Source organism: Rutidosis leptorrhynchoides, chromosome 4, assembly GCF_046630445.1.
Source record: "Rutidosis leptorrhynchoides isolate AG116_Rl617_1_P2 chromosome 4, CSIRO_AGI_Rlap_v1, whole genome shotgun sequence".
In the NCBI taxonomy this organism is placed as follows: Eukaryota; Viridiplantae; Streptophyta; class Magnoliopsida; order Asterales; family Asteraceae; genus Rutidosis; species Rutidosis leptorrhynchoides.
In genome coordinates, this window is record NC_092336.1 from 334,125,001 (window position 1) to 334,136,846 (window position 11,846).

Consider the following 11,846-nt stretch of genomic DNA (forward strand, 5'->3'; position numbering starts at 1 on the left):
ATAATACTATTAATATTAATGTTATTAATAATTATTAATAATAATAATATTAGTAATAGTTGTAATACTTGTAAATGATAATGATTAATGATATATTATTAGAAATGATATTAATAATAATATTAATATAACAAATAATTACTGATGCATAATTATTTATGAATAACTGTTCGTGAATCGTCGAAATTGATCGAAATTAAATGAAATCATGTAAAGACTTTGTTTGAATTTTATTGGAAATTTCTGAGTTGTCATATCACTAGAGTTGGGAAAGAAACAACTGTTAATATACCCATACAAGATTTTTCCGAAAAGGAACCTTTGTCAATTGACCCAGTTGTCAATCCACCGAACCTATCTCTCCTAAGGCCCTGGAAATTATTCCATGTTCCCGCATACCTTTCCCAGGTAGGCTTAGGAAGGAAAAACAAGAAGCGCAATTTGCTAAGTATTGGGATATTATCAAAAATCTGCATTTGAATATACGACTAGTAGATGCTTTAGTAGAAATGCCAAATTAAACTAAATTTTTTAAAGAACTACTTTCAAACAAAGAGAGATTAAGAGAGACAGTTAGCTTGCCTTTAAGTGAAGAATGCTCATTAGTATTACAACATGGTATTCCTCCTAAGTTAGGAGATACAGGAAGATTTACGGTACCTTGCTACCGGCAAGATGTCCAAATTAGCAATCGTTAGCAGACTTAGGAGCCAGTGTAAACCTAATGCCCTATTTCATTATTCAAAAAGCTAGGATTAAATGACTTAAGGCCTACCAGAATGACTATCCAACTCTCGGACAGATCAGTTAAGATTCCTCGAGGAATAACCGAAGAAGTTCTAGTCAGAGTGAATAAGTTCACATTTCCCGTTGATTTCGTCATTATGGATATTGAGGATGACATGAAGGTTCCACTCATTCTTGGCAGACCATTCCTAAATACTGCCAAGGCCGTAATAGATGTGCACGAGAAATCATGGAAATTAAGAGTTGGAGGAGAAGAAATCACATTCAATGTTGACCATCTCATGAACCATCCTCGCGAAGAAGATGTGAATCTCTCCGATTCTTTTCAAGAACTCGTCAACAAATACCTGGAAGAAACCATGGCTATATGTAGTCAAGATCAAATTTCAAAGGATCTATTCTTTACACCTCTTGTAGAAAATATCTGTAACATCCCGCATAATACTAATAAAGATAATCATATTAGTAATAATAATAATGACAACATTAATAATTTTTATAAATATAAATTGATACTAGTACTAATAATAATAATGATAACAATAATTTGTATTGTTAAAATAATAATAATAATAATAATTTTAATCATAATAATAATAATATGTAAAATGATAATAATAATGATAGTTTTAATAATAATACCAATAATTACAATGATAATAATAATATTAGTAATACTAATAATACTTTTAATACTAGTAACAATAATAATAAGAATGATAATAATAATAATAATAATAATAATAATAATAATAATAATAATAATATTAATAATAATAATAATAATAATAATAATAATAATAATAATAATAATAATAATAATAATAATAATAATAATAATAATAATAATAATAATAATAATAATAATAATGAAAACTACCTTAGGAGCTCTTAGAAAAAAAAATGCCCAAGACGGGACTCGAACCTGTGACCTCTCACTCACCCGCAAACACACCCTACCATCACTCTGCTGCTTACATTTCTATTTTAATTCCCCGAAAAATTTATATAACTTTTAATTGTGTCATCATCTTCTTCACTTAATACATCGACCAAGAAATTATCAAATCATAATAACGGATTACTAGTTTGATTTAGGAATTTAATTGAAACAGAAACAAACGGTTATAGATTAGAATGGCTGACGGAAAAAAATCAAAAGGATTAACAGCAGCAGTAGCTGAATACGTGAGAGCTCAAGAACAACTCAACTTGTGATTTTGAAATTAAGGTCATTTTAGACTTCGGTTTATTCATGAAATAGATTCTAAATTACTCCTAGAATCTTTCTAAATAATCAATTTAACCAGAAACAACATCTAGAACTCGAATTTGATGATGAACACAACGGTTGACTTTTTACTTTTAAACTTTGACCCTAAAATTTGACTTCGATAACAAGATTTGGAACCTAGGATTTTGTAGATAGATTGAGTGGATGATTCCTAACACAACTACATTTAAGGATTTTGAAATACGATTTGAATTCGTAGTTTTTTTTAAAAAATTGAGCACGAACAAGGATATATCGAGCATATAAAAAAAATAAAACAAATGTTTCTGTTTTTCATTCCTTAATTGCAGATCGACATATGTAGTGTTTGATCACCTACCAAAAATTTGTTTTGTACTTAAGTCAACATGGATTCAATTAAAAAAATACAGCTCGCTCACGATCATAGAAAAAAAATTAAAAGCAGGAAATAAAATATAAAAGTAGATAGTGGGAAAAAATAAAAAAATCATGATGGAATAAATAAATTAAAAGCATGTATATAAAATTGGAAAGCAGATCATGATCTCTTAAAAAATTAAAAGCAGTTTTTGATTACAATAATCCAGAAAAATATATATATATAGGTTGTGCATTGTTTTTGACTTATATATATATATATATATATATATATATATATATATATATATATATATATATATTATTTAATTGATATTATTATTAAATATATTAATAAATAAATAAATATATATATATATATATATATTAATAATAATAATTTGATAATATTATTAATAATAATATAAGTAATAATAATGATAATAATAATATTATTATTGATAAATAAAAATAATGATAACAATATTAATATAACAATATTAATGATAAAATTTTTATTTATAATTAATAATAATAATCATTATAGAATGTTAATAACACTTTTAATAATAAATGTATTAATAATAAAGATATTTATAATAATATTAATAATAATCTTATCACTTTTAGTAAAAGTGATAATACTATTAATATTAATGTTATTAATAATTATTAATAATAATAATATTAGTAATAGTTGTAATAGTTGTAATACTTGTAAATGATAATGATTAGTGATATATTATTAGAAATTATATTAATAATAATATTAATATAACAAATAATTACTGATGCATAATTATTTATGAATAACTGTTTGTGAATCGTCGAAATTGATCGAAATTAAATGAAATCATGTAAAGACTTTGTTTAAATTTTATCGGAAATTTCCGGGTTGTCATATCACTAGAGTTGGGAAAGAAACAACTGTTAATATACCCATACAAGATTTTTCCAAAAAGGAAAATTTGTCAGTTGACCTAGTTGTTAATCCACCGAACCTATCTCTCCTAAGGCCCTGGAAATTATTTCGCGTGCCCGCATACCTTTCCCAGTTAGGCTTAGGAAGGAAAAACAAGAAGCACAATTCGCTAAGTATTGGGATATTATCAAAAATCTGCATTTGAATGTACGACTAGTAGATGCTTTAGTAGAAATGCCAAATTGCGCTAAATTTTTTAAAGAACTACTTTCAAACAAAGAGAGATTAAGAGAGATAGTTAGCTTGCCTTTAAGTGAAGAATGCTCATTAGTGTTACAACATGGTATTCTCCCTAAGTTAGGAGATACAGGAAGATTTACGATACTTTGCTACCTGCAAGATGTCCAAATTAGCAATGCGTTAGCAGACTTAGGAGCCAGTCTAAACCCAATGCCCTATTCATTATTCAAAAAGCTAGGATTAAATGACTTAAGGCCAACCAGAATGACTATCCAACTCGCGGACAGATCAGTTAAGATTCCTTGAGGAATAACCGAAGATGTCCTAGTCAGAGTGGATAAGTTCGCATTTCCCGTTGATTTTTTCATTATGGATATTGAGGATGACACGAAGGTTCCACTCATTCTTGGCAGACCATTCCTGAATACTGTGCACGAGAAATCATTGAAATTAAGGGTTGGAGGAGAAGAAATCACATTCGATGTTGACAATCTCATGAACCATCCTCGAGAAGAAGATGTGAATCTCTCCGATTATTTTCAAGAACTCGTCAACAAATACCTGGAAGAAACCATGGCTATATGTAGTCAAGATCAAATTTCAAAGGATCTCTTCTTTACACCTCCTGAAGAAAATCTCTGTAACATCCCGCATTTTTTCGTTAAATTATTTTAACGCCCGTATTTTTATTTTATATAATACCCTTCGTATCTAGATTTATATCCTCCGTTAGCTAGAGTGAAATGTCCCATTCATATTGATTATAAACGTTCCATATTAATTGATTTCGTCTCGAGGTTTTGACCTCTATACGAGACGTTTTTCAAAGACTGCATTCATTTTTAAAACAACCATAACCTTTATTTTATCGATAAAGGTTTAAAAAAAAAACATTACATAGATTATTAAATAATGATAATCTAAAATATACCGTTTACACACGACCATTACATAATGGTTTACATTAAGAATATATTACATTAAAAATAAGTTTCTTGAATGCAGTTTTTACACATTATTATACAAGCATGGACTCCAAATCTTGTCCTTATTTTAGTATGCAACAGCGGAAGCTCTTAATAATCACCTGAGAATAAACATGCTTAAAATGTCAACAAAAATGTTGGTGAGTTATAGGTTTAAGCTATATATTATCAAATCATAATAATAGACCACAAGATTTCATATTTCAATACATCCCATACATAGAGATAAAAATGATTCATACGGTGAACACCTGGTAACCGACATTAACAAGATGCATATAGAATATCCCCATCATTCCGGGACACCCATCGGACATGATAAAATCGAAGTACTAAAGCATTCCAAATTCCAGAATGGGGTTTGTTGGGCCCGATAGATCTATCTTTAGGATTCGCGTCAATTTGGGGGTCTGTTCCCGAATTCTTAGGCTACCAAGCTAAAAAGGGGCATATTCGGCTTCGATCATTCACCCATATAAAGTAGTTTCATTTACTTGTTTCTATTTCATAAAATATTTATAAAATTGCATGTATTCTCATCCCAAAATATTAGATTTTAAAAGTGGGACTATAACTCACTTTCACGGATTTTTACTTCGTCGGGAAGTAAGACTTGGCCACTGGTCAATTCACGAACCTATAACAAATATGTACATATATATCAAAGTATGTTCAAAATATATTTATAACATTTTTAATACGTTTTACTGTTTTAAGTTTATTAAGTCAGCTGTCCTCGTTAGTAACCTACAACTAGTTGTCCATAGTTAGATGTACAGAAATAAATCGATATATATTATCTTGGATCAATCCATGACCCAGTGTATACACGTCTCAGGCTAGATCACAACTCAAAGTATATATATATTAGGAATCAACCTCAACCCTGTATAGCTAACTCCAACATTACTGCATATATAGTGTCTATGGTTGTTCCAAATAACATATATACATGGGTCGATATGATATGTCAAAACTTTTGCATATGTGTCTATGGTATCCCAAGATTACATAATATATTAGAATACATGTATAATACAATATGAGTTAGCTAGGATATGATTAATATAGATTTGTTACCAATTTTCACGCAGCTACAACAAGCAAAAATATCCAATCTTGTTTTACCCATAACTTCTTTGTTTTAAATCCGTTTTGAGTGAATCCAATTGCTATGGTTTCATATTGAACTTAAGTTTATGAATATACAGAAAAATTATAAGTTTATAGTCAAAAATACAGGTTAAAAGTCGTTTTTGTAAAGGTAGTCATTTAAGTCGAAAGAACGACGTCTAGATGACCATTTTGGAAAACATACTTCCACTTTGAGTATAACCATGATTTTTGGATATAGTTTCATGTTCATAATAAAAATCATTTTCCCAGAAGAACAACTTTTAAATCAAAGTTTATCATAGTTTTTAATTATCAAACCTAAAACAGCCCGCGGTGTTACTATGACGGCGTATGTCCGGTTTTACGGTGTTTTTTGTGTTTCCAAGTTTTAAATCATTAAGTTAGCATATCATATAGATATAGAACATGTGTTTAGTTGATTTTAAAAGTCAAGTTAGAAGGATTAACTTTATTTGTGAACAAGTTTAGAATTAACTAAACTATGTTCTAGTGATTACAAGTTTAAATCTTCGAATAAGATAGTTTTATATGTATGAATCGAATGATGTTATGAACATCATTACTACCTTAATTTTAGTAGGTAAACCTACTGGAAATGAGAAAAAATAGATCTAGCTTCAAAGGATCCTTGGATGGCTTGAAAGTTCTTGAAGCAGAATCATGACACGAAAACAAGTTCAAGTAAGATTTCCACTCGAAATAAGATTGTTATAGTTATAGAAGTTGAATAAAAGTTTGAATATGAGTATTACCTTATATTAGAAAGATATCTTGCTGTAAATAAGAAATATTTCTTGAGGTTGGATGATCACTTTACAAGATTGGAAGTAAGCTAGCAAACTTGGAAGTATTCTTGATTTTATGAAACTAGAACTTATAGAATTTATGAAGAACACTTAGAACTTGAAGATAGAACTTGAGAGAGATTAATTAGATGAATAAAATTGAAGAATGAAAGTGTTTGTAGGTGTTTTTGGTCGTTGGTATATGGATTAGATATAAAGGATGTGTAATTTTGTTTACATGTAAATAAGTCATGAATGATTATTAATATTTTTGTAATTTTATGAGATATTTCATGCTAGTTGCCAAATGATGGTTCCCACATGTGTTAGGTGACTCACATGGGATAATAAGAGGAGATCATTGGAGTGTATATACCAATAGTACATACATCTAAAAGCTGTGTATTGTACGAGTACGAATACGGGAGCATACGAGTAGAATTGTTGATGAAACTGAACGAGGATGTAATTGTAAGCATTTTTGTTAAGTAGAAGTATTTTGATAAGTGTCTTGAAGTCTTTCAAAAGTTTATGAATACATATTAAAACACTACATGTATATACATTTTAACTGAGTCGTTAAGTCATCGTTAGTCGTTACATGTAAATGTTGTTTTGAAGCCTTTAGGTTAATGATCCTGTTAAGTGTTGTGATAATGCTAAAAATGAACATATATTTCATAGCATTATTCCTCAAGAAAGACAAGCTTTTAGTTGCAATTGTTCTATTTACAAGTGATATTCGTTTAAATAATAAAAGGTGAAGATAAAAGACAGATTCGACGAATTGAAGACGCAAACGCCCAAAAAGCTCAAAAGTACAAAATACAATCAAAGAGGTTCCAATTATTGATAAGAAACGTCTCGAAATTACAAGAGTACAAGATTCAAAACGCAAATTACAAGATATTAAATTGTACGCAAGGACGTTCGAAAATCCGGAACCGGGACCAGAGTCAACTCTCAACGCTCGACGCAACGGACTAAAAATTACAAGTCAACTATGCACATAAATATAATATAATATTTAAATAATTCTTATAATTATTTATATATTATATAATATATTATAAACCGTCGGCAAGAAAGGCTCCAAACTTGTGTGAGCTGTAAAAGCAAACTCCGCGAGTTGCGGAGTTTGCAGTGCAAAAATTACGCGAGTCGCGGAGCCCCAAATGTTGAAACTGCCTATAAAGCTCGCGCATTCTGATCGTAAAAATATATCCAATATATCAATCTCTCTATATCTATACGTAATATTTATATTTATATTTATATTTTAAATTTTAATTTTAAATCCTAATAATAAGGGTATGTTAGCGAATGTTGTAAGGGTGTAATTCGAAATTCTGTCCGTGTAACGCTACCCTATTTTTAATCATTGTAAGTTATGTTCAACCTTTTTAATTTAATGTCTCGTAGCTAAGTTATTATTATGCTTATTTAAAACGAAGTAATCATGATGTTGGGCTAATTACTAAAATTGGGTAATTGGGCTTTGTACCATAATTGGGGTTTGGACAAAAGAACGACACTTGTGAAAATTAGACTATGGGCTATTAATGGGCTTTATATTTGTTTAACTAAATGATAGTTTGTTAATTTTAATATAAAGATTTACAATTGGACGTACCTATAAATAACCATATACACTCGATCGGATACGATGGGCGGGGTATTTATATGTACGAATAATCGTTCATTTAACCGGACACGGGAATGGATTAATAGCCACTAGAATTATTAAAACAGGGGTGAAATTATGTACAAGGACACTTTGCATAATTGATAACAAAGTATTAAAACCTTGGGTTACACTCAGTCGACATCCTGGTGTAATTATTAAACAAAGTATTAAAATCTTGTTACAGTTTAAGTCCCCAATTAGTTGGAATATTTAAACTTCGGGTATAAGGATAATTTGACGAGGACACTCGCACTTTATATTTATGACTGATGGACTGTTATGGACAAAACCAGACGGACATATTTAATAATTCAGGACAAAGGACAATTAACCCATGGGCATAAAACTAAAATCAACACGTCAAACATCATGATTACGGAAGTTTAAATAAGCATAATTCTTTTATTTCATATTTAATTTCCTTTATTTTATATTTAATTGCACTTCTAATTATCTCATTTTTATTTATTGTTATTGTATTTAATTGCACTTTTAATTATCGTACTTTTTAATTATCGCAAGTTTATTTTATCGCACTTTTATTATTCGCAATTTCATTATCGTTATTTACTTTACGCTTAAAATTAAGTCTTTTATTTATTTAATATTTTACATTTTGTTTTAACTGCAACTAAAGTTTTAAAATCGACAAACCGGTCATTAAACGGTAAAAACCCCCCTTTATAATAATAATAATATTACTTATATATATATTTGTATTTTTAAAAGTAAACTAATATAGCGTTAAGCTTTGTTTAAATATTTTCCCTGTGGAACGAACCGGACTTACTAAAAACTACACTACTGTACGATTAGGTACACTGCCTATAAGTGTTGTAGCAAGGTTTAAGTATATCAATTCTATAAATAAATAAATATCTTGTGTAAAATTGTATCGTATTTAATAGTATTTCCTTGTAAAATATAAAGCTATTTTATATATACCTCGCACGACATCAAGTTATTTTTGGCGCCGCTGCCGGGAAACAATCTAGCTTAAAAGCCGGAAGCGTAACGCTAAATTTTTTAAATAAAAAAAAGATTTTTATTTTTAGTTTACTTTTATTAAAATTCACTTTTGTAAAAATACGTTTTTAATTATTCGAAAATATAAAAAGAAAACAAAAATTTATATATTTTTTAAGATTTTGTTAAATATTTAAGTTTTATAAAGTTTCTTTATTTTTATTTTATAAAAATATAAGTTTTATTTAAATATTTTTATTTAAAAAAAAAGAAAAAAAAATTAATATATATATAAATCTATTTTTAAGATATTTTTAAAATTATAAAGTAGTTCTATTTTTATTTTAGTTTTTAAATATAAGTTTTTATTATATAAATATTTTTATTTAAACAGAAAATATAAAACAGAATATAAAAAAAAACGCGTCGAATTTTAATCAACCTGTCATCTGAAAATTGAAACCCCGCGACTTGCGGAGTTTGCAGCTTCGAATACCGCGACTCGCGGAGACACTCTGACACGCCGACAGAAACCCTAATCAGGCATTAAATACGGGGTAATTATTAATTATTATTATTATTAACCCTAATTACTTATTATTATTATAATTAGTTTTAAGTTTCTTTATATTTAATTTATATATTTAGTTAAATTAGTTTAATTAAAATATAAAATTAATAGTTTTATAAAATAAATAATATAAAAATAATATTTTTATAAAAATTGTACTTTTTACAACTTTTTGTATATTTTTATATTTTGTCCCTTTTTAAATATTTTAGTGTAATATTTGTATTTTTCGCTCGTATTTAGTTTTAAGATATAGTTTTTGCCATAGTTATTTTTTTTTCTCTAGATTTTTAGACTTTGCCGTAAAATTCCTTAAGTGCTTTTTCTTTAGACTAAGATTTAGGTGCTTTAGAATTTTGCGACGCCTTTTTAAGTTTTAGTTTCTTTTTAAGTTATTGCCATTTGGGATATAGTTTTACTTGTAAGCTTTAATATTTTTAGACACCTTTTAACTATGTATCAGTTATCATTCCAATTAGTAATCTCAATTTGCGATTATAATTTTAAGTTACTGATAGTAATAAGGTTGGGTTAGTCGAGTGTTTTTAAGTTCTATAAGTCACTTTTTTTCTTTCTTATTTTTATTTTTCGATATTTTTCCGACACGCTCTTCTTCTTTCTTATTTCTCGTCATTCTAGTTTTAGGACATAGATTTTTATTCTACTTCTTATCTAAATTTCTTAAAATTACGAAAATTTATTTTAAGTGGTTAAATTGATAGACATCAAAATTTTTTGGTTCGTAGTAATAGTTGGATTTGTACGTGGACCGGGTTATTGGAGCCAAACAGTCCTCAATTATATTGAGACCAAACGAATCCTGCCCCTCTTCTGCATCTTTTGGCTCTTCGAAACGTGGGCAAAATCAGAAAAGTCTTTTAATTGGATAACTTATATAATTTTTCTTTCCTTTTTAAAAACTAATAGGATATTCAGTGAATGCACCGAGCAAGACGTTCACCACCTTTTGTACGTTCACCACCTGTAACTAGATCAAGACATTTATCAAATATTACCGCCGTTGATTTTTCTTTAGAATCGTCATCCAGTCAACCAAGTACTCCAATTTAAATTTCCGATAATCCATTTTTTGAACCCGACCTCACAATTGAGAATCCGGAGAATATTCAGGGACGATTCATAGATTTTGAACCACTAAACTTTCCTCCGGAACCACCAATCATTCAAACAGAGATTGTTGAGGAACGAACCATTAAATCAGAATCCTCTAGTGATTCCGATTCAACAAATTCAATTATGGAGAATCTGGAACCTTTAAGTATGGAAGACCGAATGAGAGCTAAACGCACTGGCCAAGGTCACGCAATTACTCATCCAGACATTAATGCGCCAGATTATGAAATCAAAGGACAAATTCTACACATGGTGACTAATCAATGCCAATTTAGTGGTGCGCCGAAGGAAGATCCAAATGAACATCTTCGTACCTTTAATAGGATTTGCACACTATTTAAAATCCGAGAAGTAGAAGATGAACAAATATATCTCATGTTATTTCCCTGGACTTTAAAGGGAGAAGCCAAAGATTGGTTGCAATCGTTACCTGAAGGGGCGATTGATACATGGGACGTTTTAGTTGAAAAATTTCTTAAACAATTCTTTCCGGCATCTAAAGCCGTAAGACTTCAAGGAGAAATTGTTACGTTCACACAGAAGCCAAATGAAACTCTATATGAGGCGTGGAAAAGATTTGGAAAGTTATTAAGAGGATGTCCGCAACATGGTTTAGACACCTGTCAAATAGTACAAATATTCTACCAAGGATGCGACATCATCACAAGGAAAGACATAGATATAGCAACTGGTGGTTCCATTATGAAGAAAACCGAAACTGATGCTTACAAAATTATTGATAACACTGCTTCCCACTCACATGAGTGGCACCAAGAAAAAGATATTGTTAGATCATCTAAAGCAGCTAGAGCCGATTCTAGCCATGACTTAGATTCCATTTCCGCAAAGATAGATGCTGTCGAGAGACGAAAGGAAAAGATGACTAAGGATATTCACTCAATACGAATTAGTTGTGAGCAGTGTGGAGGACCACATTTGACAAAAGATTGTCTTAGTATTGAATTAACAATGTAACAAAGAGAGAATATTTCATACATAAACCAAAGGCCTGAAATAATTATCAGAATAATTATCAACCGCCAAGACCGATCTACAATC

General features: G+C 29.2%; 1 non-coding gene across 1 annotated transcript; it reads right to left on the minus strand.

Moving 5' to 3' along the window:
- Positions 1 to 11,294: 11,294 nt before the first annotated feature.
- Positions 11,295 to 11,401, minus strand: LOC139845903 (small nucleolar RNA R71). Its single transcript, XR_011758656.1, has one exon. It is a non-coding gene; the product is annotated as a small nucleolar RNA R71 (small nucleolar RNA).
- Positions 11,402 to 11,846: the final 445 nt, after the last annotated feature.